The sequence below is a fragment of the Pongo pygmaeus genome, chromosome 21 (genome assembly GCF_028885625.2).
Source record: "Pongo pygmaeus isolate AG05252 chromosome 21, NHGRI_mPonPyg2-v2.0_pri, whole genome shotgun sequence".
Lineage (NCBI taxonomy): Eukaryota > Metazoa > Chordata > Mammalia > Primates > Hominidae > Pongo > Pongo pygmaeus.
This window is the reverse complement of record NC_072394.2, coordinates 1,855,773-1,883,013: the sequence shown is the minus strand read 5'-3', so window position 1 is coordinate 1,883,013 and position 27,241 is coordinate 1,855,773. Positions and strand designations below refer to the sequence as shown.

Here is a 27,241-nt window from a genome sequence, read left to right as displayed (position 1 = left end):
AGATAAGAAATAAGTTTCTAAATGGAAACACCATGGAAAAATTTTCTGCAATAAATCAAGACTTGGCAATTCTTAATGTTCTGAGATTTTAATAAATTATATAGAAGCGATTTACTATAAACTGAGTAGGATAGGGTATTTTCATTACCAACCATCTTGATGTACAACACTTATATTTTTTTACTTCTTTGTGACCTTTTCTTCGTCTGACTGTGTACAGTCATATCCCAGAACATTGAATGTGTGCCATCTGCTTCCTCTGAAATTTAATGGCTAAGCTGAGGTTCACTGAGAGAAATTAAGAGGCTGTGACTTTTCTTTTGTCCAAGTCTTTGAAAGCAGCAATCCACATCCAACCTCATGTTCTTAAATCCTTTCATCTATACACTGGATCCAACTTGATCTTGGAAGGAAACTCGGATGTTAATACGACCATTTGGTGGTTTCAACATCAGTCTTGCTGCCCTAATCCTCTTTTCTGGAGTTAGCCTGGGAACCCACAAATCTCTTAAGTGCAGCCTTTCTCCATGCTTGCCTGGATCTTACAACCAAATTTCTGAGTCTCTCAACTATTTCTACTAAATCTCAGCCTCTTTAGTGAATCCTCAAATACCTCTCACTTTCTCTTTCTTTCCCTTGTCTCTGATAATCGTCTTTATTCCTGTCCTTGTATCCCCAGGCTCTGGCAGAATTTATTGCTTAATTCTGTGTAGTTATCTCAGTAACAATAGGCTGCCAGTTATACACACACACACACACACACACACACACACACACTCAAAGAGCAATAATTGCTTTAGGTTTAAATATATTTACTTAATTGTGATCTAAGGTCGGTTTTTATTTTTCTCTTAACCTGATTTATCTCAAAGTCATTCACAGATAGATCTTAGTCTCTAAGGTAAGAATTAAATAACACAATATGTATAAAGCATCTAGCACAGTGTGTGGTACAATGTAAATATTCACCAGGACAAAAATATTATTAATAGTAGTAACAGTTTTTTCATTTATGATAAGTGAATTTTCTAGGTCCAAATTTTAGGGCAACTCTTACTACAGCACTGGAATGAGAGAAGCGTTCCATGGGATGGCTTTTTTAAAAAAATCAAGTTTCCTATATAAAAGCACTAAGTCCAAAACCCCTCCAATAGCAAAACACTCCAGGTCATTGCTGTCCTATAGAAATTTCTGCAGTAATGAAAATGTTCTATCTCTGGGCTCTCCAATATGGTAGCCAATGGCCACACGTGGCTATTGAACACTTTGCGTGTGGCCTATGTGGCTGAGGACCTGAATTTCTAATCTCAACCACCTTAAATTTAAATTTAATTGCATGTGATTAGCAGGTATAATATTAAAGAGCCCAGCTCTACAAAGATCATCTTGACTCACAGATGTTTATTAACAATATTGTCCCTTATTCTCTGCATACTTATTAGGTTGCATATTGCACTTTTATTATAACCATCTATTTGATTTTCCCCTTCAACGCTGCAGCACTCATTCATTTTAACCAGCTGTCTCCTGCATCAAATTCTTGGAGTAATTAGCATCTCAAAATGAAAGTTACCTTTGACCCTTCATAACAGTTGTAAGATTATTCCCCTCTGGAGAAACAATCCCTACTGATGACCTATTTGCGCAGCTCTTCGTTTAGTGGTTTCAGTGTGAACTGTGAATGCTTGATACCTTGGCACACCAAAGGGATGCAAATACTGTGTCCAAGGGCGTCCTGCCAGGGTTGTGTGCAGGTCACCCTGACCCAGCCGGAAAGCTACAGATACCATGGCACATAACCTGGATCCTTATTGAAGGAGTAGTTTTAAGAAATTAGCCAATCTTTCTATAATGGAGAGTTCTCCCAAGGCTCAATGATAAATATTTATGCTTCTTGGGCCATCCGAATGGCAAATGACTTCCTTAACTTCGATAAATGCATTCCTCTGCTGTAATGATGAGAGTCACATGCTCTGTTGGAAAAGACCTAGCCAGCAAACAATGGATGCTAATACCAATATCCTGGAAATATATTGATCCTCTTGAACGCCCTGCCAAGGATAACAAATACCTTTTAAGTTTTGTATATTGATAGATTCCAATAAATATTTTTTCCAGGAATCAGGAACAACATACATGTTTAAAGAACAAGATGGTTCTAGTGTAGTCTTTTGTTAGAAGGTAGTATATTTGTGTTATAGATTCAAAATGATTTTTTAAAAATTTACTTGTTTCAGTAGTTGTTTGTGTTTTATCTATAAGTCTCTTACATGATATATCACTGTCACAGGAAATATTTGTAATAATTACACAGGGAAAATCCACTAAATTTTCAGGTTTAGTTAACTAAAAAAAAGCTGGTTGAGGACTTTAGAGAAAAGAATAAATACAACAAAATGCAAAATAAAAAAATCAGTTAAAATAAAAATAAAATACAGTACTCTTATGCCTAACCAAACATTTATAAATTGGAAAAATATTGAATTTTGTATATTCCAAGTTATTGGGCAACCGAGGTGGGAAAATGGCTTGAGACAAATATGTACTTTAGCAATTAGTAAATATTTCAGCTTCCTGGTATTTATTCCTACCTGAATGGTAAAAGAATCTGAAAGTTTGTTGCAGGTTATTAGACATACAGCAATTGTATACCAGTCACTGACATATATCCAATTATACACCCAATTAGATTGAGTACTCTAAAACTCTGAGATCACTATAGTAGATTAGATTATTACTTAGGAAATATTTACTCTTTCCTTACTTTCATTGGAAGAGCACACTGCTCACTCCATTGTTTTGGGGCTTGACTGGTGATAGCCAATGAAAAGTGATATTGTGCCAGTTCTGAGTCTAAGCTTTCTGAAGTGTCACGTGTTTCCACTTATGACTCTCAACAGAAGTAAAACATGTGTCAGTTGACCACACTAAGACATATGGGAGAGACATGCAGCCAACTTACAGACTGAAATACAACCACCCAGCTGAGCCCATACCAGCTGAACCATATTCTACTTGCTGTTCTGTGAACATGAGAATATGTTCACTGTTTCATGTCACTGAGATTTTCTGGTTGTTGTTTATGGTGGCAATAAGTTCCTGATACATTGGGGGTGAGTCACTTAAAATAGTATGCCTTTCTGTATCATACGCACTGCTCCAGATCTGTGCTTTTCACTTTCATCTGCTCCCCTTTATAAGTTCTACAGAGCTGCTCCTTCCAACTCCACGAATAGCCCTGCTCTGGCAGTTTCACTACCACATTGAAGGTTGTTAAAAATACAAATTCTCAGCGCTCCCCCAGACCCTGTAGGGGTGGGGCTCAGGGGTCAATGTTTTTAACAAGTTCTGCAGGTAATTCAATACACACATTAGGTTGGCCACAGTTTGCCTGGACTGTTTTGATCTTAGCAGAGTCAATTCTGAGAAACTCCTTGGATGGTTGATCACTCTGTGAAAACCCATGCAGTAGCTTACTGTATTAGTCCATTTTCATGCTGCTGATAAAGACATACCTGAGACTGGGCAATTTACAAAAGAAAGAGGTTTATTGGACTTACAGTTCCATGTGGCCAGAGAGGCCTCACAAACATGGCAGAAGGTGAAAGTCATGTCTCACATGGCAGCAGACAAGAGAAGAGCTGTGCAGGGAAACTCTCCTTTTTAAAACCATCAGATCTTGTGAGATTTATTCACATCACAAGAACAGCATGAGAAAGACCCAGGCCCCCCATGATTCGATTACCTCCCACTGGGTCCCTCCTACAACACATGTAAATTTAAGATGATATTTGGGTGGGGACACAGCCAAACCATATCATTCTGCCCCAGGACTGTCCCAAATCTCATGTCCTCACATTTCCAAACCAATCATGTCTTTCCAACAGTCCCCCAAAATCTTAACTAATTTCAGCATTAACTCAAAAGTCCAGAGTACAAAGTCTCATTTGAGACAAGGCAAGTCCTTTCAGCCTATGAGCCTGTAAAATCAAAAGGAAGTCTGTTACTTCTTAGATACAATGGGGGTACAGGTATTGGGCAAATACAGCCATTCCAAAGGGATAAATTGGCCAAAACAAAGGGGCTACAGGCCTCATGCAAGTCTGAAATCCAGTGAGGCAGTCAAACCTTAAAGCTCCAAAATGGTCTCCTTTGACTCCATGTCTCACACCCAGGTCATGCTGATGGAAGAGGTGGGTTCCCATGGTCTTGAGCAGCTGTGCCCCTGTGGCTTTGCAGGGTACAGTCTCCCTCCTGGCTGCTTTCATTGGCTGGCATTGACTGTCTGTGGCTTTTCCAGGTGCACAGTGCAAGCTCTCACTGGATCTACCATTCTGAGGTCTAGAGGACAGTGGCCCTCCTCTCACAGCTCCACTAGGCAGTGCCCCAGTAGGGACTCTGTGTGAGGGCTCCAAACCCACATTTTTCTTCTGCACTTCCCTAGCAGAGGTTCTCCATGAGGGCCCCGCCCCTGCAGCAAACTTCTCTGTGGGCATCCAGGCATTTCCGTACATCTTCTGAAATCTAGGTGGAGGTTCCCAAATCTCAGTTCTTGACTTCTGTGCACCACAGGCTCAATGCCACATGGAAGCTGCCAACGCTTGGGGCTTCCACCCTCTGAAGCAACAGGCCAAGCTGTACCTTGGCCTCTTTTAGTCATGGCTGGAGCAGCTGGGACATAGGGCACCAAGTCCCTAGACTGCACACAGCAGAGGGACCTTGGGCCCAGCCCAAGAAACCATTTTTTCCTGGTAAACCTCCAGGCCTGTGATGGGAGGGGCTGCTGCAAATGTCTCTGACATGCCCTGGAGACATTTTCCCCATTGTCTTGGTGATTAACATTCAGCTCCTTGTTACTTATGCAAATTTCTGCAGCCTGCTTGAATTTTTCCCCAGAAAATGGTATTTTCTTTTCTATTGCATTGCCAGGGTGCAAATTTTTTAAACTTTTATGATCTGTTTCCCTTTTAAAACTGAATGCCTTTAACAGCACCCAAGTCACATCTTGAATTGTTTCCTGCTTAGAAATTTCTTCCATCAGATACCCTAAATCATCTCTCTCAAGTTCAATGTTCCACAAATCTCTAGGGCAGAGCAAAATGCCCCCAGTCTCTTTGCTGAAACATAGCAAGAGACTCTTCCCAACAAGTTCTTCATCTCCATCTGAGACCATCTTAGCCTGGATTTCATTGTCCATATAACTATCAGCCTTTTGGGCAAAGCCATTAAACAAGTGTCTAGAAAGTTTCAAACTTTCCCACATTTTCCTGTCTTCTTCTGAGCCCTCCAGACTCTTCCCACCTCTGCCTGCTACTCAGTTCCAAAGTCGCTTCTATATTTTTGGGTATCTACAGTAGTGCCCCACTCTACTGGTACAAACTTACTGTATTAGTCCATTTTCATGTTGCTGATAAAGACATACCCAAGACAGGGCAATTTACGAAAGAAAGAGGTTTACTGGACTTAGAGTTCCACATGGCTGGGGAGGCCTCACAATCATGGCAGAAGGTGAAAGTCATGTCTCACATGGCGGCAGACAAGTCTCACATGGCGGCTTGTACAGGGAAACTCCCCTTTTTAAAAACCATCCAATCACATGAGACTTATTCACTATCATAAGAACAGCATGAGAAAGACCAGTCCTCATGATTCAACTACCTCTCACTGGGTCGCTCTCACAATATGTGGAAATACAAGATGATATTTGGGTGGAGACAGTCAAACCATATCATCTATAATGGTGGGACTTCTGCAGTCCTAGGAAGACACAGCTTTCCCAAAAACTTTATTCTGAAAATTGAAGTTGATATGTCTTACCTTTGGCTATGACCAAACAGAAATTTCTCTCACTAAGTCGTAAATCTTTACAGGAAGAGAAGATGTTGAGTGTTCCCAAGTGTTGTGTATTGCTTCGTGATAAAGGCAGCCTTCTTAAATAGAAGGTAGCAAGGATTTGTAAGTTTCTAATAGAAGCTGTACGTGTACAGTATAAGTAGATGAGATTTTCAGATTCTTGCCTATGAGCCAGTCTTTGCACTGAGCATCGGAACAGGGGATAGAGACAGTTTGGAGTCAGACAAACGTAATGAAGAAAAAACACTAAATACATATGTTTAATACTTAACAATTTCCCTACTCCAGCTCTTACTTTCCTACATACCTTTCTCCTTCTTCAGAAGCAAAATGTGGTCCCTTTGTTCCAATTTACTTAAGAAACTGTAGAATTAACTTACATTCTACTGCACATTGGGTATGTAATTCCCTATGTAGGTGAAGTTGCGGTACATTGTGATTTCAGGGTTCTTTTTTTAGTTAACCTCTCTTACCCTCAGTTGAAGCCCATCAGACTGTGAGGCCCATAGCAACCCAACCAGCTTTGAGTAGAATCCATCTAAGAGTTCACCTAGTGCCCTGAAGTTCTGCACATGTGCAAGACCCACAGGAAGGCCAGGATCAAAGGGACCTGAGAGAGCCTCAACAGGGCTGCAGGAACATCATGTAATTTACCCAAACCATCTGCAAGTGACATAAATACCAGCCGCTTAGAACACCTGCACCAGATGACTCAGCATCAAGTTGGGAAGCCAGTACAGGGTTGAAATAAAAGAAAACAAAAACTTCAGTGACTGGAGCAAAACAAATCATCACATTTTGGCACCAGCTGTACTGGAAAAAAAAAGGAAAGAAACAAAATGATTTAGCAAATTTTAGTCCACTTCCAATCAGAGGGATCTGCCAGCTGGAAGTGTCAAAGTTTGCATTAGCAGGTGTGAGTAAGGGAAAGGGTTAAAAGAAAAAGAAAAACTGTAAGAAAGATTAAAGCCAAGAAACCTCCAATAGTAGTTTCAGGATACCAGATAAAGAACAGCTGCTTAAGACACAATACACTGATTATGACCTAGAAGGAATGAAGAAAGAGGGGCCCTTTGATAGTTAAGAGCAAGGGAGCAGGTGTGGACGTTACATGTGCCGCGCCATAGCCAGCAAGCCCAGGAGGTTCTGTTGGGTTCTTCCTCTCAGCTATGAAGGGAGCCGTTTATTTAGACACAATCCTTCAAAAACTATCAGAAAGTCCCTCTGCAACCCCAGCCACCACAAAGAAGGCCTTCCATACAATTTTAAGACATGAATATACCTTCAATAGGAAAAGAAAAACATGATTGCCTGTAAGCTATTCTAATGAGGCCGTTTCTGGAATTTCAATTACCCTGAGATGCCTCCTGTTTATGGCATTGACCTTGTATTTTCTTTGGTAGACAGGAGGGATGTGATGACTGGAGGGCACACCGCTTTGTGCCTCATCCACCAGATGAATGGCCACAGATATTCTTGGCATCTGAAGTGGCCCAGGTGGTCCCTCTGGCCTGATTTCCTTGGCCAGTTTTCCTTTCTCATCTGGGAGTTTTGACCCTCCTGCTTTCCAACTAATTGTATCATATTATCTCCTTTTTGTTTAAGACTATTCTCTCAGCAAAAAGTTGCAAAAACTCAGATTATTAGGATAGAAAGTCTCAATTAACCTCTGACCTTGCTTCAGTGCCTGCAGCCCGGGTTATTCCTTACACCTAATTGTGGGCCCATTAACAGGTTGTCTAAAAACAAAACAACACACACACACAAAAACTGTTTTGACCAGGCTGTAATTGCTGCTAAGTGACACTTAACAATGGCTCTCTTGTACTATTGCTAACTGGACAGTGTGGGCTACTCTGACCAAGCCTAGACAGTGAGATTTACTTGTGATAACGGCCTCCCTGTATCTCTTTAAGTGCTTTGTCCAGCAACTCCCTTGATTGAAGGGTGGTCATTTTTTGGATTGCCAGAACCGACAACGTGGCACAAAGCATGAAAGACAACTCCCACGGAGGACTACGAAAGCCTTCCTCCCCTCCTGCTGCAAATATAATTAGTTTATGTTAGCTGGAAAAGGTCAGAGGTTGTCAAAGGGTAGCAAAGTCTTTGTTTTTAGGCAAGATAGTGGAATAATTGCTTGATGCTCAGATCTGCAGGTGCTGTAAGGAGCTCATTTGGGCTTGGCAGCCTGCAGGGAAAGCTGATTTCCTCTGGAAAACCATGGAATTCCTCATGACAGAATCTATTTGCTGTGACAGGAGTGATTATGCATTCACGGCCTCAGCACAATACCTGCCACACTCTGCCCTCACCTTACCCCATTTTCACACACTCCAGGCATTGAGCCCCTTTCTTCTCTTTCTTTATGAGAACAGCGGAGGCATGAGCAGACAGACCAACCTGGTTGATTTCATGTGAGGGAATGTCTAGGCTGTCTTAGGAAGTGGAGAAGAGAGAAAAATCTCATGGAGCAATTTATTCAAGATAAAGGAGAAATAAAAAAAATGAAAAGGAGAAAAAGATACATTGCCATGAAAAACAGAGTTAAATATCACAGCAGGTTTTAAGTGGAAGAATAAAGAGTGAGGAATGAGGAAATTCTTTAAAAAGTGGGTTTGCTTCAAATATGCCCCATCTTTCCCCATGCTAATCACCTTCATTTTGTTTTGCTTACCTCTCTCAAGACATAGGAGCGCATTGCAATGAGATCCCCAATTAAAACGGATTGCAATATCTTTAAAAACCAAGGTAAGCTCTCTGCACTTATTCTGCAATGCACTCACTTTGGCTAACGTGAAGTCCTTTTCCAGTTAGTCTGTGGATGTTTTACATATATGACAAGGTCATGCATCCAGCCATCTGTTGAGAAAGCAAAGGAAAGTGATTCTAGAGCCAGATAAACCAGATACTCTCGTACTTGCTGGTTGTGTGAACTTGGGCAAGGCATTCAACTTCTTTATTATACAGTTGAATTTGAAGAAGTTCAGCTGTGGAATGAGAATAATAATGCCTTATTATATTTCTTGCCCAATTGATCTAAGGTTCAAATATTTCATCTCAAATTTCCCATTTTACCACCCAGTTTACATGTGATCAATCTAATGTGGGTTATGGATTTAGTGTTTTTCAAATCCTTGTTGCTGATGGCTTGGGCCAAGGTCACCTCCCTGATGGGAAACCTAAGCCCTGGGGGCTCTCATTAAACCCTAGACTGTGAAATTGAAAGGTTGGACTTGATAACTATCGTGCCCTTGAACAGTCCACATGACAAGACTTGCACTGTTGCTTTCTACTTTTCAGCTCTGTACTTTTACCTGGAATCTCTATAAAGGTCCTCCAATTATTTGCAAACCTGACATTTCTTTGGCCTCTGCAAAAATTATTCAGAAAGTAGAATTTGGATTAATATAGAATTTTAAACACGTATAAATGAGATGAGATCAATACCGAGGGCAGCACTCAAATTACCCATATCTTGACCAGTAAAATGGCTCACGTGACTAACTTAGACAGGCTTTTAGCTTTATGGTGGCATTTATGAAAATAGAGAACACAGTCTCCTTTGATGTTTTAGGAAGCCATGCCTTTAATGTGTTTTGACACCTGTTTTTAGGGGTGTGCTCAGGTAATGTGCTGAAGAAATATTGGCTATAGAGAACAAGTTAGAAATCTAATTAACTGTGATGAAAAGGGTTTTTAGACTTTTTTTTCTGAACAAGTCAAATTCTTTTAATCTAAGAAAATGTGGCACATATACACCATGGAATACTATGCAGCCATAAAAAATGATGAGTTCATGTCCTTTGTAGGGACATGGATGAAATTGGAAATCATCATTCTCAGTAAACTATCACAAGAACAAAAAACCAAACACTGCATATTCTCACTCATAGGTGGGAACTGAACAATGAGAACACATGGACACAGGAAGGGGAACATCACACTTCGGGGACTGTTGTGGGGTGGGGGGAGGGGGGAGGGATAGCATTGGGAGATATACCTAATGCTAGATGACGAGTTGGTGGGTGCAGCGCACCAGCATGGCACATGTTTACATATGTAACTTACCTGCACGTTGCGCACATGTACCATAGAGCCTAAAGTATAATAATAATAATAATAATAATAATAATAATAAAAAGAAAAGCTTTCAAAAATAAAAGAAGGATGGAAGCAAATAGGAAGAAACATGTAAATAAGAAATAAAAAGAAGGAAGAAATTGATGGGTTATACCCAGTTGCCAAAAGAATCAATGTTAACATACCAGGACTTTAGAAAAGGGCCATGTGTATTTATGACTGAACAGATTTATAAAAATAAATCAATGGACAAATAATCAAAACTATTGATGAGGGTCTATTTTCTACCCCGTTTCTACCAGATTTTTCAGGGTTACAAAACAAATATTCTTTATTAATAACTCATTTTCTGATGAGACAGTCAGTTATGAAACAACACCCGACAATGGAGATAAAAAAGTTAAAATGGTGGAAGAAAACAGTGAGTGCCTTAAAGTTTTTGATGGGAGAGAAGGCTGGAATAACTGCATATACAGTCATGGACGGCTGACCTGAGCCTCAAGGGAAGGCTGGCGTGTAGAATCCTAATAGGAAGGAAATCGTAGAAAGAGAATGAGCAAGGGCCAGGAGGGGAGGAAGAACATGTGGTGGTAGATGAGCTGCATCAATGGCCCCACTCTCCTCCTCTCTCTTTGCCCCATAATGTGCAGTGCCCTCCCACACTGGAGAGCATTTTGTTCTATCCCCTGATTCTTGCTTTGCCCAATTATGAACAAATATGGTGTCAACAGAGTCTGGAAACTCCAGAAAAGTCCTTGAATGTGTCTTTTTTCTAATTTACTCTTCTAATTTTGGCATGAGAAAATGCTCAGTGGATGGGACCAGTAAGGCAGAGAAGAGTTGTCCAAGTTTTCCAGCGGAGGTCCTAGACAAGCTGACAGAGTATCCCAGACATAGGCGACCCTAGCTAAGATCAGCAGAGCCCCCTAGCTCATCTGCAGCAGACTGCAGGTGCAGGGAGGGCCCATTCAAGACTTTAAGAGTCTCCCAGACAACCTGCAAATACATGATATGTTTAAGGCAATAAATGCCAGGGTGGTTTGTAATGCAACATCATTATGTCTACAAGTAACTTGTACATGTGTCATGAATTCATTAATATAGGATTCAATTTGGGGACAAATTCCTCCATTATTGTTGTAGATGTTTGGAAATCATCTTTTACCGAGGAGGAGCCTTCAGTGTGAAGAGAAAAGAGTCATGGTTGTTCACACAAGAGTAAACAGAATTGGGAAAAATATCATGAGTTCATTTACATCTAAAAGAGTGTCCCTGAAATAGCTAGAAGCTGAGGCAAATTGTAGTATGCACTTGAGTTATTCCAACTAAGTGCTTCAAGTAATCACATTTTAGGAAATTAACTAGGATATTTGAAGTATTAAATATTTGCTTTTTGCCATTGCACATTTTTATTTTGAAAGGCAATCATATTTATAAAGCTTTTTATTTTGAGATATATAGCATTCATATGTAACATATATATGTGATTTTTGAAAAAATAATAAAACATATCAGCCAGATTATGAAAGATTACCAATAACTTTGAAGATTATCTCTCAATTATCCTCCCTACATGTAAGACCATCAGCCGTTGTCTCTCCCCAGAGATCACCACTAACTAGTATTTTGCATTCATCCACATTTTCTTTAGACTATATGCTTATGACTCTCAAATTCGTAAGACCAATGATGTTATCCTTCTCTCGTATCTGCAATGCCATATTTCTAACTACATACAACTCCATATATATAGATGTCATGCTCAGTACCCTGTTGCTACTTCAGAAATAACATGCCTAAAAACAGACTTACCACTGCCCCCAAAACACCAGCTTCCTTTCCAAAATGTTTCAAGTCTGCCAAAGCCCACACTTTGTCCTAGAAGTCCATGCTGAAGGGGTCATGAGGTTGGACAAGGGAGGAGGCATGGAGAGGCTGGCACAAATCCTGCACTAATGCAGGAAAACACTTTGATTCACTTATGGCCAAGGGGTCAGTGGCAGCATGTTGGAATCATAAAGCTGATGCATAAATAAAAAATTACAGGCAGTCCCCATATTTTCCCACTCATCTTACTAAATAAAGACTTTAATTTTTACTTATTCACCTGTTTATTTTATGATTTCTATGAATATCTGCTTTGATTATTTCTATAAATATTGTACAGTTTCTATGAATATTCAATATAATATCAGAAATTAAGATTTTTCACTTACAGCATAGTTCACAGTCTTTAAGACTATATATAATAAGAAATATCTATTTGGAGAATACAAGAGTTTTAAATGACTATGGGCATTTTGGCTCTTAAATATGCATCCATCTATTCATGCCATCAACAAATATTTGTATGTCTGTGCTCTATGAAAAGCAATATTAATAAAGTGGAAATACAAATAAAAAATACTGGCATTGCCTCAAGAAGGTCTGATAAGGAGAGAAGTTTGCACACAAAAAAGCTCAACACAAGTAGGGACAAGATAATTTTCATATTATCAGGTTAGTTCTCAGGCTCACAAGCAAGTGAACTTGCTTTGGGTGATGGTAGCCAGGGAGGATTTGTGACTAAAATGAAATTTGACCTAAAATTGTTCCAAAGGTATAGATACAAATATAGAAAAGAAACACTCAAATTTTTAAAATGTATTTAAGGAAAGGCAAAAGTGTACAATTTATTCATTTTTCTATTCTAAAAATATCAATTGGATGACAGAATCTTAATGATAAATAAGAGAATACACCACTGCTTTCATATAGTTTATATGCTAAGAGATAAAAAATAACCAAACAAAATAATTGGAGAAAATGTTTTCTCAGAAAGTAATGAAATATGATGGCTTGATAGACTTCATCTTGAGTAGGGAGATGACAGTTGAAATAGAACAGTCAAGAAAGACTATTTGCAAGATCACATTTAGACAGAAGCTAAATGATGAGAAACGGCTTTGTATAATTATAATGGAAAACATGCATCAACTTGTAGAGAATGTGAGGATTCCACATAAAAGGACAGAAGAATACAATTATGAATTTTATTTGGGGGTCATATTATAGATAATAGTCAGGTAACAATGCTGCTAGCAATAACATAGTGTCACCAAGTGCTATTTAGCACATTTTCAAATGCCTGTGTTAATTTGACTAACTAGTTCATTCTCCTATTTGCTTGAGATTTTCTATTTTGAAATATCTCATTTGCCTATACAAAGCCTATTTATTTTATAAATGTACAGAGTAGTATTTAGCCATATAAACTCACTTATCTGGTTCTTGGTGATGAAGCAAGTTGCATCTAAATTTGTAAAAGTGGTATATCTACTATAGCTTTTTATTTGTATTTATATTTTGGGTTGTTTCAGAACCCAAAGAGAAATTTCCTAAACCATAAGATGGGAAGATTAGTGATGGAAATAGAAATCGGAGAAGTATAACTAACCTAGGCATGACTACGTCCAGGGATACAAACAGAAGGTACCAGAGCTCAGTCTCTTGTCATCTTTCAGCTCAGCGCTCATCTGCATTGACTTAGCTTTTGGAGAGAATTTCCCTATGTATTGACTGTGAGCTTCTTGTCTGGTAGCTTAAGAACTTTCACTTTCCAATAGTTTCTAGAGTTTTCCTGGATTGGATTTCAATTGACTGCCAAAAGTCCTATGTCCATCATTGAATAGCTCATTGTGGCCAAGGTAATAAAATATATTGCTGGGGCTAAGAATACAGAAGAGACGTTTTGCACAAGAAAATCAAGATTCACTTGTAAAATTTTGGTGAAATCTATTCTGAGTAGGTACACATAACAGCTATTTACTACAGCAATGGTTCTCAAACTGTTTTTCCTATACCAGGAGTGTCAGCATCATCTGTTAGAAATGAAAATTCTTGCTCTACCCTAGAAGCACTAAGTCAGAAACTCTAGTGATTGACCCAATAACTTATGCCTTAGCAAGTCACTCATGTAATTCTAATCCACATGAAACTTTGAGAATCATTGTTTTACACCATCATACTTAGAACAAAATACATAGCCCTTTCCATGATCTATAAAGGCATACATGAAATGGTCCTCTTCTACCTCTCAGACCTCATCCTGTATAATTTCCGTCTTTCTCACTTTATCTTCTTTTTATTACTCAACATTCTCAGTAGCTGTCATCTCACAGCATTTGTGTGTGCTCTTCCCTCTGTCTAAAATGTTCTTTAGGCGGCTCACTGTTCTCCTAACTATGGTATTCCTTCAAAAGCCATCTCTCAGAAGCCGGACTACACCAACATATCCCTCTCTTAACCCATACATCTCTATTACATTTTATTACTTCTATTTTATATCGTAATTTAATATTAGCTTATTCATTGGTATATGTATTCATTTAGACAAATATTAATATAGATAATTGATTTTGGTTTCTCTGTTCAATATTCCTAGAATGTCACCACTGTGTGAGCAGGAGTACAGAGTTGGCATTTGACTGTAATAGCCTTAGTACTTAAAACCATTCCTGCGTACAGAAGGTGCTCACTAAATATTTATAGAATGATTCACTAAATAATTCATTGAATATACTATGGTGGTTCCTGCTGCTCCACCATCTCCGCCAGTCATCAAATGAGGTAACAGAAAAGCTGAGTTATTAAGGATGGCAGGGGGTGGGATGTCCCAGAGAAAAGAAAGTACCAAAACCACAAGCACAGTGTCTAGTGATTCAAATTGATGGGCCTCAATTTATCAAAAAACACGCAAAAACTATCCTGGCTTTCCAGCCATGAAGACCACATCCTTTCAAATGACTGTGTTAAAGATAAAAGGGAGGAATTATCCCTTTCAGAAAATAGAGTAGAATGTTTAACTGAAGGTTTTCCTTCATTTGCAGTGCATTTTCGTAGATTATAGGATACCACCAGCTTGGGAGAGAAGGATGGCAGGATAACTTATTTTAAACAATGTAAAAACTGAGGAATTTGATCCAAGATTCAAGTCAGAAGAATACCATACAAGGAAGTAACTAAAGTGGAAACTTAGAGATGTAGATAAATATTCCTATGTGGGTGAGAATAAATAGATTTCCAAATAAATGTTTGAGAATAAAAATAACAAATTGTATTAAAATAGTCTTCAAAATTAATTTATACTAAGAACTCACAAATATTATGATGACCCTTTCAACTGTAGCATGTGCCTGTGTGTGGTTTCCTAGAAATAGTTTCGGCAGATACAAAGTATCACTTGGCATTCAAAATTTAATTCACCGTCCATTTGTCCTTGTAGATATTCCCACATTTTTGATATTACAGAAACCTAGATGGTCAGTCATTGTTCTTAATTGTTTCAAATACATGTCACAACTCATTCTTGACTAACTCTTGAAGTGGAGTAAATGGATGAATAAAAATTCATCAATAAGCTTAAACCTCCCTTTCTCCATTAGTTTCAACATCCTCTTCAGAAAAATAATTTAGAAGTTTAAAATACAAGTTGTCAAATTGAATTCCATAAACTTCAGCTTGGTGCATCCCTTTGGCTTGGTGAAAAGGCATCTAAGATAACATTTTTAATTTGTTAGCACAGTAGATTTGGAGGATAAAACCTTATGAGGCAGAAAGGGATGCTCTCTCATTTTATCCGCTTTATAGAAAAGAAACTGAGTTTATGCAACATCCAAACTTGTTTAAAGTTAGTAGCTAAGCTGTGACTAGAACCCAGGTGCCCTGCCCCATGTTTTGCTGCCATTATTACAAAAAAGATTTATAAGCCACAAATGAGACAAAACTAAACAAAAACAACAAAACAAATAAACAATAACCAACATTAAATGACAGTGGATTAACAGGAAACCAGGCAAAGCGAAGTTAGCCAATTTAAACCTGAGTTTAACTTACAACACAACAGGAAGGTAGAAAGTGTGGGCTCCAGATGAAGACAGCCAACATTTCAATTCTGGCTCAACCACCTGGACAGTTTTTCATCTCTGTGTGCCTCAGTTTCCTCATCTGGAAAATGGATTAATATTAATACCAACTTTACAGGCTTGTTATGAGCAAGTAGTGATATAAGTGTTGGAAAAAAAGAGCCCTGAACAAAGAAAGTGCACCAAAAGCATTTTGTTATTTGCTAAGTTTAGTCTAAAATTCCTATTTTACCGATTGAGAATGAGAATTATTGAACAGAATGTTTTAATCATTTAGGTTTTCTCTTTTCTTTAGAGAGAGAGAGTGTCTCACCCTGTCATGCAGACTGAAGTGCAGTGGCATGATCATGGTTGATTGCAGCCTCGACTTCTGGGCTCAAGTGATCCTCCCACCTCAGCCTCCTGAGTAGCTGGGTCCGCAGGCATGTGCCACCATACCTAGAATTTTTTTTTTTTTTTTAGAGAAATAGGGATCTTCTATGTTGCCCAGGCTGGTCTCCAACTCCTGGGCTCAGATGATCTTCCAGCCTTGGCCTCCCAAAGTGCTGGGATTACAGGTGTGAACTGCCTCTTCAAGCCCAATAATTTAGTTTTAATCTTCACCAAGGACAGAAATAAATACCAAAGAAGTTATCCAACAGGTGATAGAATGTCCATCTCTTGCCCTAACCTGGAATTACAGCTCTAAAATATCAGTCTTCTACTGACTACAAGCAATGTTGCACCTTCAGTGATTTCATGGGAAGAAACCTTGCAGTTAAGAATCAGATAGACTTGGATTTTCCAAATGAACAATATTAAAATGTAAATAGTCAAAATAATAAGGATATGAAAATCTGCTTATAACTAAAGAGGCTACAAACTTATGTGCATTCAAAGAAGTGTGTCCCTTCTCTGTTACCTATCTTGCCCTTTCTTTCTGTCACACTTAAGAACTCACCCACTATTTCCATTTTTTGTGTGTGCATATTACTGATTATTTTAAAAGGAATGCCAGGTACACATGTGGGAGATCTTTCTTATAATAAAATTGGATTGGAAAAAGCAAAACTATGAATGTTTAGCAAAAACAAACTTTGAAAGGAAACTCAAATTTTTTATTAATGTTTCCTTGGGCATTTTTCTAAATTCAGCCTTGTCTCTGCATAATATTTTTCTTGGTTGGGTAGAGGCTGATTAACATATTCATTATTTTTTTAATGTACTATGCTGCTATTTGCAGCTTCAGGTAGTTAATATTTGTGTTTAAGCTTTGCCGTTCAAATGGGAAAATCCACCCTAAACAGCATTGCTGAACAGCATGAAGGAATCCTTCGAAACAGGAGGTCCCTTTCCTGAATACCAATCAGTGTGGCTTTCCTCTGTGGCTGAGAGAGGAAGCACTGGCCAATGTTTGCACTCCACCATGTCCTGCATGTCACAAGCTTAATTTCTAACACTGGCCGCCTTGTCGGCAGAATTTCCGGATGGTAGAATGAATTGAACCTCTGAAGAAGGACGGCGCTACTGTGTCTCTGGATGACGTCAACGTCTTCTGGGACAACAGCATGAAAAAGCGAAATATAATCAGAAGGAGCCTGGCTCAAGATTACCTCAGAGAGTGTGAGTGTGTAAATATGATAGGGCAGCCCTACAAGAAAAATCATTAATGTTTGCTAACATGCAAGGCTTGAGTTAATGGACAAGTATGAGTAGAAGACAGCAAAAGACCTTTGAATAATAACTAATTAGGCTTTATTGACACCTCCAACTTCACATAAGCAAATTTAGATTCCAATGATCATTTTCTAGCATCTACTGTATATCAAGTCCATATCTCCTAGGTTGTTTAATACTGAGAATGGATAGAAATTAATCAGGAGAATAGGAAGAGAAAAACTCAGGATCAGAAAGGCTGAAGTATACTTTTCCAAGATACAACAATTTATTCATTTTTTCCCATATGTATGAATTAAGCATTTACAATGCCCCTACCAGGACAGACATGATTATGAGCCAGACAAAACTGGGACATGAATTCAAGTTTTGTGCAATATTACATACTGTTTAATTTTCACTTCCATTAGTTCCTTCAATTATCTTCTAGACACATTAATGTAATAAGTTATAATTCCTAACACTCATGTTATATTTAAAAGGATAAATATATGCCATATTTAGTTTCACATTTTTTCTTATATGTTTTCTGTTTTTTTCTCTCATATGAAAAAGAAAGTAAATAACAATGTTATCCCTGTATAATCTCCATGTGTTACGTCCCATTCTCTCCACAATTTTTTGTTATTTTCCTTCAAGGACTCTGAGTTCACAAAGTATGAGAATGGTTTCTGTCCTTCCCAGGAGAGAAAAGATGTAGTAAATTGAAAGATGAAAAATATAAGCTCAGTATCATAATGCTGAATGTGTGAGGAGGAGTAACTAGGAGTTTAGCAGATAAATGTGGGGAAAGTGAACAGAACAGAGATGGAGTTTCTGTCAGGAGGCATTGGCCTCTTGCCAGTGAACCACTGAGATGACAGAGAGGAAGGGTGAATGTTGCTCTGTTGCCTTCTCCTACCATTTTGTTTCTTAACACATTTCTTTTCCCAACTTTGTCATTGTCTGTCCTATTCTGGAACATCTGTACCCAGTTTGGCTAGGCAACTTTATACAACATGGCATCACTACTCATTCCAAAACTGTATGTATTCTCAACAAAGAAAAGTTGTAGGTTCCTCCATCTTGCCTTTCTTACAACCCAGAGTTTGTTGGTTGTTTGTATAGTAGCCCATATGTTTCAAGGTTGAGAGAAAATCTTGATGGCATCTTTGCTTCCCTTCACTGCATCTAGTTCATTAACCCTTCTCCCCAATAACAACAGCTATATCAATCAGACCATAAAATGCAGCTCTTGCATCCTGTGTTGTTCGGCTATATTATATTTCCCTTTCCCCACACTTATCTGCTGAACTCCTGGTTACTGCCTCTCGCACATCCAGCACTAGACTTAGATTTTTCATCTTTTCATTTATTACAAGAATGACTCAACACTCTCCTCTTCCCTGACTGCATTTCCTTTGCCTTCCCCTTGTACTAGCTTTACCTCAGCTCCCTACTCAAAACTGCCACTTCTTAGACCTTGTTATCTCATAAAATTGTTCTATCTGAAAACTTCAAGCACCCTCTTCCTGACTTCAACCCCCTTTTTGTCAATATTATGTTTTAAACTATTTTCACTATGAGTAACTTTTGGCTTCACAAGCCCCACTTTTTCCATTCTCCCACACCTTCACTTGCCTCATTAGCCAGTGGATACTTTAAAATGGCTTTACATCAATAACAGCCTTACTTATATCTAACATGGTCTTACTTATCTGCCTTTCTGCACTTTCTTCATACATTCTAGCAATTCCCACATATAGTTTAAAACATCTTTTTGGTGTTCTACTTAAGCAATCAAATGTTGCTGGAGAAATCCACACAATAGAGCTGTTGGATTCCACTATCCAACGATGTTAAATTATTGTGAATGTGCTTTTAATACTATTGGTGACTTGTAGATTGATTGCATTAAGGATCTCAATTCCGTGTCCTTCACTGTATTCATGTCCATTTGCCACGTGACTTTATTGTTTCTCCCACTGCAGAGAAGAATCTCCTTCCCCATTCTTTGATCCTGAATATGGGTATGTGACTTGGTTTGGCCAACAGAATTAGAATATTAGCAAATATAATGCATGCATACGCTTGAAAATATGCTTGCATCTTCCCACTTCTGCTACTGCATCTCTGCCTTGACCATGACAACTTCTTGGACTGGCCTGCTAGAGATGAAGGACACGTGGAAAGGAGTCATTTATCTCAGGTGACCCGATGAAGCCAGCCTAGGTCAGGGACAGCCAACCAGCCTCAAAATATGTGATAAATCTCAGACATCTCCAGAAGAATTATGAAGCAAATTCACAGAAACACAAATTAAAGAAAAGCCTAGTGTTTTGAGTCACTCACTTTGGGTTGGTTTGTTATGCAGCACTGCTGTAGCAATAGGCAGCTAATACAAAACTCCTACCTGATTTCTCTGTTATACTTCTGCTCTAATTCCCAATGCAATTTAATATTTTCACCCTCAAAAAATAGCCAAATGCTTTAGAGAAATATTGGAGGCCATATAATGCTAACTCTCTCAACTTACTTCTGTGAATTTGGCAAACTTTTCAACATCCATCCACATTACCCTCTCCTTTGTCTCTAAAATATCAGTAGAGAGCCAACCATTTTGCTGTCCATGGAACCTACATTTTAGATCCAATTTCTTCTTACCATGATCCTTTCTATTTCATGTGTGTTCAGCCTTTCCTTTTTAACATGATGTATTTTCCACTCAACTGATTTCTACCTGTCCTTTAGCCCCTTCCTTCTATGTAAAAGAGTTACCTTGGGTTGCCAGTGACCCCTAGATTAAATGTTTTTCAATTCTCATTTTATTTTACCTGCAAGAATTACTTTGCACTATAGACTATTTGTGGATTCTTAAAATGCTCTTTTCTCTTTGTTTCCATGTCACAAGACTGTTTTGGTTTTCCCCCTACATCTTTGTTTACTTCTATTTTATCTCCACTTCAAATTTAATCTCATTTATCTGGCCAAGAAATGTTATTTCACAAGGTTTGTTCCTACGCCCTCTTCTTATACTCTACATTTAAACAAAGAGATCCTATCTGGGCCAATGGCTTCAACTGTCACCTCACTACAGATGACTCATGAATTAGTGTCTCTATCACAGACGTTGCCTGTAAGCCCCAAACCCATCCATTCATCTGCCTCTTTGATATCACCATTTGGATATCACTAAAGCACCTCATATTTAGTAGTTTCAAAATAAACTTATCTGTCCTCCTCTCCAGCAAATTGACTCTACCCTCAGTGTTTTCTATCTCAGAGAATGACACTGTCATCTATATGCTACAAAATCCAAAAATCTAGGAGTTATCCTTTATAACCTTCTATCAAATACAGCCACCTGCATGCCATGTGGATTTTATCTTTTTCACATCACTCAAAGCTGGCTATTCTCTCTCACTTTCAGGCCATTACCTTATTGCAGGCTAATGTCATTTGTTTTTAAGTTTATTGCCTTACAGTAACCTCACTGCCACCACAGTATACTTGGAATTTCCAAAAATTGCCCTCTTTTTTTTCTCTCTTACAAACACACATAGAGACATACACAAACTGGCATACTTAAAACATATCTAAGTCTTCATTTCACGTGTGATAAAGACCAAAACTCTTATGATGACCTGCAAGGCAATGCATGATTGGTCACTCCCAATTTTTACAGCCTAATTTCACACATGTATGCCCCTCTCTGCTGCTTTGCCACTGTGACAATTTCTTCAGTCTCTTGAACTTTCCATGCACCCTTTTGTCATAAGCCAGGTCTTCTGATGATTTCATCAGCTACATTCCCCAGGCACTTGCTCTGTCTCTGGGCAGAGGTATCACCTCTTATATACCACAGAACCTTCTAGAAGTTGACCACTGATCTGAACTATTCTATGCTTCCTGGTGCAGCAACCTCTTCCCATCATATGTCTTACCTCCTCCAGTTCTCTTAGTTTCTTAGTTTCTACATACAGCTAGAGTGTACCATTAAAATATTTGGCACACATTTAAAATCATGAAATATTTTAACTTGTCTCTATTTTTATTTATAAACCCCTGGATCATTCCTACAGAAATGAACATATAGGACTTTCAAAGAAACCCTTCACACAACCTTTTCTTTTAGTCTTGATACATTCTACAGTGTCAGGGGCTGTATCTATCTTGATCACTGATGCCTTCTCAGCCCCTAGAGCAGTGCCTGGTAGAGTAAGAACCAGTAAACATTTGTTGAATGAAATAGAAAAGAAAGGATGAGGGAGAAAAGAAAAGAGGAAAGAAGGAAAAAAAACTCACATAGAATAAATACAATATTGTGATTTCAGGCTCCAGAATTCAATGCTCAATAAACATGAGTTAATTCTGCCCATTCAGTTTATAATTACCAAAATAATCTATCCATAAAGAGGAGTGAAATCTGCCCAAACTACACACCCAGCCCTTCTTATTGTGGTGTCTATTATTTCATTTAAGAAGAGTATAGATGCATGTTTCATTTAAGAAGAGTATAGATGCATGTTTTTGATGTAGCACTGGCAAGACAGAGTCTGAACTGGCCTCATAAATCTCCAGGAAACGAGGGTGGGTACAAACCTTCAAAGACAGTCTTGGGCTGTGCAGCATGTCCCGACAGCTCCCATCCAGTGCTGCAGCCACTTTGGAATGTAGCTGACCTCATGGAAATGGTTCCATACCTACATGCTGAGAGTTTCTCCCTTGACCTTTCACTTTCCCTCTCTTTTGATCACTCATGTCACCTTTACATTTTGGCATGCAGTGTATTTCTGTGTCTTGGCCTGATTCAACAAATATCTAATTTGTTGCCATGGTTGTGTTTTGGTTGTAGTTCATTGTCAACATTCTGAGAGGTGAGGTCGAGAAATCCAGACAAGTTCTTTTGCTCTTCCTTGGTCATGAGATTTTGTGTTTTTGTTGTTCTCTACAGAGTGATGATTTCCAATTAATGCTTCTGACATAATCCAGTTCAACAATTCAACAGATATATACTTTGGTGGGAACGAGAGAGAAGAAGTTCTGCCAGCTACATCAGAAGCTAAGTCAGAGCTCTGAGACGGTCTAGAGAAAGAGAAAGGGGCGTACCAGAAAGGGCAAGGGGATTGTTTACACCATATTACTCCAGTTTAGAGGTCATCTGTCCCAGGCTTGGCTCAATCAAATACACAAACCAAAAAAATCTACATGTTCATTCTTACATGTTCTCAAATTGTATTCCCTAGTTTACAATAGGAATATATTTTGAAGAAGTATATGTATACACAGTGCATACAGTCTATATACACACGTGTGTGTGTGTGTGTGTATCTGATTCTGTGAGTCTCTCCACCTGGCCAGCACTCTCCTATAATACTTTTCTTTAGAGAATTTAGGAGATTCTGACCCCAAAGGGGTTATTTGAATGATGATAAAATGGTGTGTCATCTCTCCCATTCTACTGACTGGGTTGGGCCTTGGCTTCTGTCCAACAGGCTTGGTTTCTAATTCCCAACTTTACTACTAGATGACTCTAGGGATCTAGGCAAGGAAGATTATGCAACATCTCTAAGTCTCTGTCTTATCATGACTTAAAATGAGCTAATGATAAAAATCAACCTCCCAGAGCTTTTGTAAGATCTAATGCCTAAGGTGCCTAGACAATAGCAAGTTCTTAAGGGCGCTGGATTTTTTCCCACCCTTCCCGTGGAACATAAGACTTATAGCATCTTATAAAGTGGCATGATTTTTACCCTGATTCAGGAAGAATTACTTATCTAAACAGAGAAATCTGGCCTTCTATAATACATATTAATTAAATCCTTCTTCCAGTAGAAAACTCTGATCCCCAAATTAACTCTTTTAATTATTTTTAAATGCCACTTGATTGTACTCTATTTAGTACCCATAATCATAAGGAGCTTAAGGTAACATGAAAACAGTACACATATTAAAATGTACAGAACTCTAACTGAATTGTAGAACATCTTAGTGTGTGCATGCGCATAATCCTATGAAAGATACTATGAGTAAGGTCAACACAATGTTCCTGCTTTTCGAAAACCTTATTCATTCATTAATGTTTACCATGCTTGAAGCATTGAATTAGGATTCAGTGACACATTGGTAACACAACAAGGTCCTTGCTTTTATAAACTTATAATATAAAGGAGTGAATAGATATTAATCAGGTAATTACATTAATATATAGTATGAGGCTGTGCCACTGCTATGTGTTCAAAGCTTGGAACCATGCATAGTGCAAGAATTCAATAAATATTTCCTGAATAAATTATCTAATTAATAATTGCATGTTGACTGAAGTTGAGATCAGTATTCAAAGAGACAGGTATCTTGATCTTTGATTTAAAGAGTAGAACAAAGGAACTCAACTCACACTGAGATCTGAAAGATGATTAACAAGTAACCAGGAAAATGCTTTTGAGAATGTATATTATAGAAAGGGAGGGTGTTAGGGTTCTCTAGAGAAATAGAACCAACCAATAGTTCTCCGGAGAAATAGAACTAGATATAGGTAGGTAGGTAGATAGATAGATAGATAGATAGATAGATAGATAGATAATACAGAGTCAAAATGGTGATGATTTGGGAAGACAGAAGGGAGACAAGTAAACAACAGCTGACATTTACTACGTGCTAGGCAGAGTTTTAAAACTATGTAAGCTTTAGCTCAATTAATCCTTGCCACAACTCTATGAAGTTTCTCTCATTATTTCTATTTTACAGGTGAGAAAATGAAAGTACAGAGAGGTTAAGAGAGCCACACAGTAAGCAGCCAAGCCAGATCCTAAACCCAGGCAGTGACTCTAGGCCCACAGGCTCAATAAGGACCTGATACTGACTTCTGAGAACACAAGTAACAACCTCTCAAAGAAAAATGATTCTCAATTTATTAAGTGAGTGCAAGGAAGGAGGAGTCCTCTGACTAGGTCCAAGGATGTTAATGAATGATCAGAAAAGACTTCACGAGTGAGACGATCTTTAATATAGGTCTTGGAGTATGGATCAAATTTTGACTGGCTTGTACAGTGGAAGAGAAAGGTGTTCTAGGTAGGAGAAAACTAGAAAATAAAAGACATAGGAAAATATTGAAAATCTAGAAGTGGGAAATCCTGGGGAGGATGTTGGTAAAAGAAAAAAATAAATGAGAAAAAAATTTTAAAAGGTAGGCTAAAAATTAACAAGTGCCAGTCTGACAATTAATCATTAATTTGTTATAAATTAATTAATTAATAGAATACAGGGTAGTTATTGCATTGCATATTTCTGAAAGGAATATATTATATCTATATCAGGATATATTCCCACAGCAAATAATTAGAGAAAGCATCTTAGTTCATTTGAGCTACTATAACAAAAATATCATAGAGTGAGTAGCTTAAATGACAAACATTTGTTGCTTATAGTTCTGGAGCTGCGAAGTCCAAAGTCAAGGCACTGGCAGATTTGGCAACTTGTTCGGGCCACATTTCTGGTTCATAGATGGTGCCTTACTGTTGTGACTTACATGGCAGAAAGGGGCAATATAACTTTCTGGGAGCTCTCCTTTTTTATTTTTCCCAAAGTCCAAAACTTTATTTTTTGCTAAGAAGTCTTCAAATATTGTGGAGAATCAAGTTATCTGAGTTCAGTTGAATATTAATGTATATATCTGAGGTTTTAGTCATGTTTCAAAATTTCACTTTTTCTCTTTCTTAGTACAGTGTCTTACTGATCAAGAGAATCAGAAGTGCAGAACATCACATTTCTGTGTTATCACACTGTTGACAAAATTCTTTCCCAAAGGTATTCAAAAAGGAAGAAGTCAAGTATTCACTTTCAGTTCTGCAACTGGAGTAGATGATGATTGATCACTGGTGATTGATAACCCTGAGTCTAATACTCATTAGTTCACCAATTCAGTTACTCATTTCATGAAGTAGAGAATTTCCTAGCATACATTCTTATTCAAATATATACCTTATAATATTTTCTTTCAATTTTTAAAGACTCATAGATAATGTATACCAATTTAATAAATGTTTTTCTAATCAAATGCATTGTATTAATTCGACCAAAAAAGTTTGAATTTTTATTTTTGTAATTTATCTCAGGTAACCTGTGAAATGTTTCTCCTCTTTCTTTCCTATTTAAGGATAAATGACAGAGTTTTTTTCTTAGCCTTATACTGAAGCACCTCTGAAAATAAAACAATAGGGAATTATGCAACATTCAGAAGTATCACTCAGCTTTTTACTGAATAACTTGCTTTATTGGCTCAGTCAAAAACATATGGACAAATAGTGGCTATATTTTGTTTTTTGCTTGTTCTTTTCCCCGAGCTCCCTTTTCTCCTTTTCAAATTGATATATAACATTTTAAACATTGATGGGATACATTTGATATTATTTTATATGCACAGAATGTGTAATGATAGAGTATTTGGAGTGACCATCACCTCAAGTATTTATCATTTCTGTGTTTCGAGACCATTTAAAGTCTTCTCTTTTAGCTCTTTTGAAATATGTATTGTCACTAACTATGGTTACCCTACTCTATTAAGGAACATTTGAATATATACCTTTTATTCGACTAAATGTTTTCACCCATTGACCAATCTCTTTTTATCCCCACCTCCCACCCACACACTCTTCCCAGATGCTGGTATATATTATTCTATTTCTACCTCCATGAGATCAACTTTCTTAGCTCCCACATATGAGTGACAACATGAAAAAATTTTCTTTCCACATCTGGCTTATTTTGCTTGACATAATGAGTTCTAGTTCCATTCATGTTGCTGTGCATGATATGATTTTATTATTTTTTATGGGCAATACTACTGCATTGTGTATATATACTTTATTTTTACCTATTCACCTGTTGATGGACACTTAGGTTAATTCCATATCTTTGCTATCGTTGAGTAGTGCTACAGTAAACGTGAAAATACAGGTATGCCTTTGATATACTCATATCTTTTCCTTTGAATAAATACCTAGTAGTGAGATTACTGGATCATATGGTAGTTCTACTTTTAGTTCTTTGAGAAATCTGCATACTGTTGTCCATAATGGCTGTACTAATTTATATACCCACAAATAGTGTATAAGATTTCCCTTTTCTCTGCATCGTTGCCAGCATCTATTATTATTTTTTCTTTTTTATAATGGCCATTCTAATTTGGGAAAGAAGGTATTTCATTTTAGCTTTGATTTGCATTTCCCAAGTAATTAGTAATGTCGGCCATTTGTATGTATTATTTTGAGAAATGTCTATTCATGTATTTTGCCCACATTTTAATGGGACTATTTGTGTCTTTTGTTGTTGTTATTGTTGTTGAGTTCCTTGTACACTCTGGATATTAGCCCTTTGTCAGATAAAAAGTTTGTAAATATTTTATCTCATTTGTCAGGTTGTCTCTTCACTCTTGACTGTTTCTCATGCTGTGTGGAAGCTTTCTAGTTTAATACAGTCCCATTTGTCTATTTTTTGAAGCTTTTTTTTTTTTTTGCCTGTACTTTTGCCTAGACCAACATCCTGAAATGTTTTCACTATGTTTTCTTCTACTAGTTTTATAGTTTTGGGTCTTTCATTTAATTCTGTAATCTATTGTGAGTTAATTTTTTATAGTTACAGATAGGTTTATAATTTCATTCTTGTGTATATAAATATCCAATTTTCCCGGCACCATTTATTGAAGAAAGTATCTTTTCCCCAATGTATGTTTTCAGTATATTTGTCAAAAATACATTGTCTATAAACAGGCA

General features: G+C 37.7%; 1 long non-coding RNA gene across 1 annotated transcript; it reads right to left on the bottom strand.

Moving 5' to 3' along the window:
- Positions 1-818: 818 nt before the first annotated feature.
- On the bottom strand, positions 819-22,317 carry LOC129021355 (uncharacterized). Its single transcript, XR_008496045.1, has 3 exons — positions 22,074-22,317; positions 8,528-8,712; positions 819-2,051 (listed from the first exon to the last, which is right to left on the bottom strand). It is a non-coding gene; the product is annotated as an uncharacterized LOC129021355 (long non-coding RNA).
- Between the last annotated feature and the right edge of the window lie 4,924 nt (positions 22,318-27,241).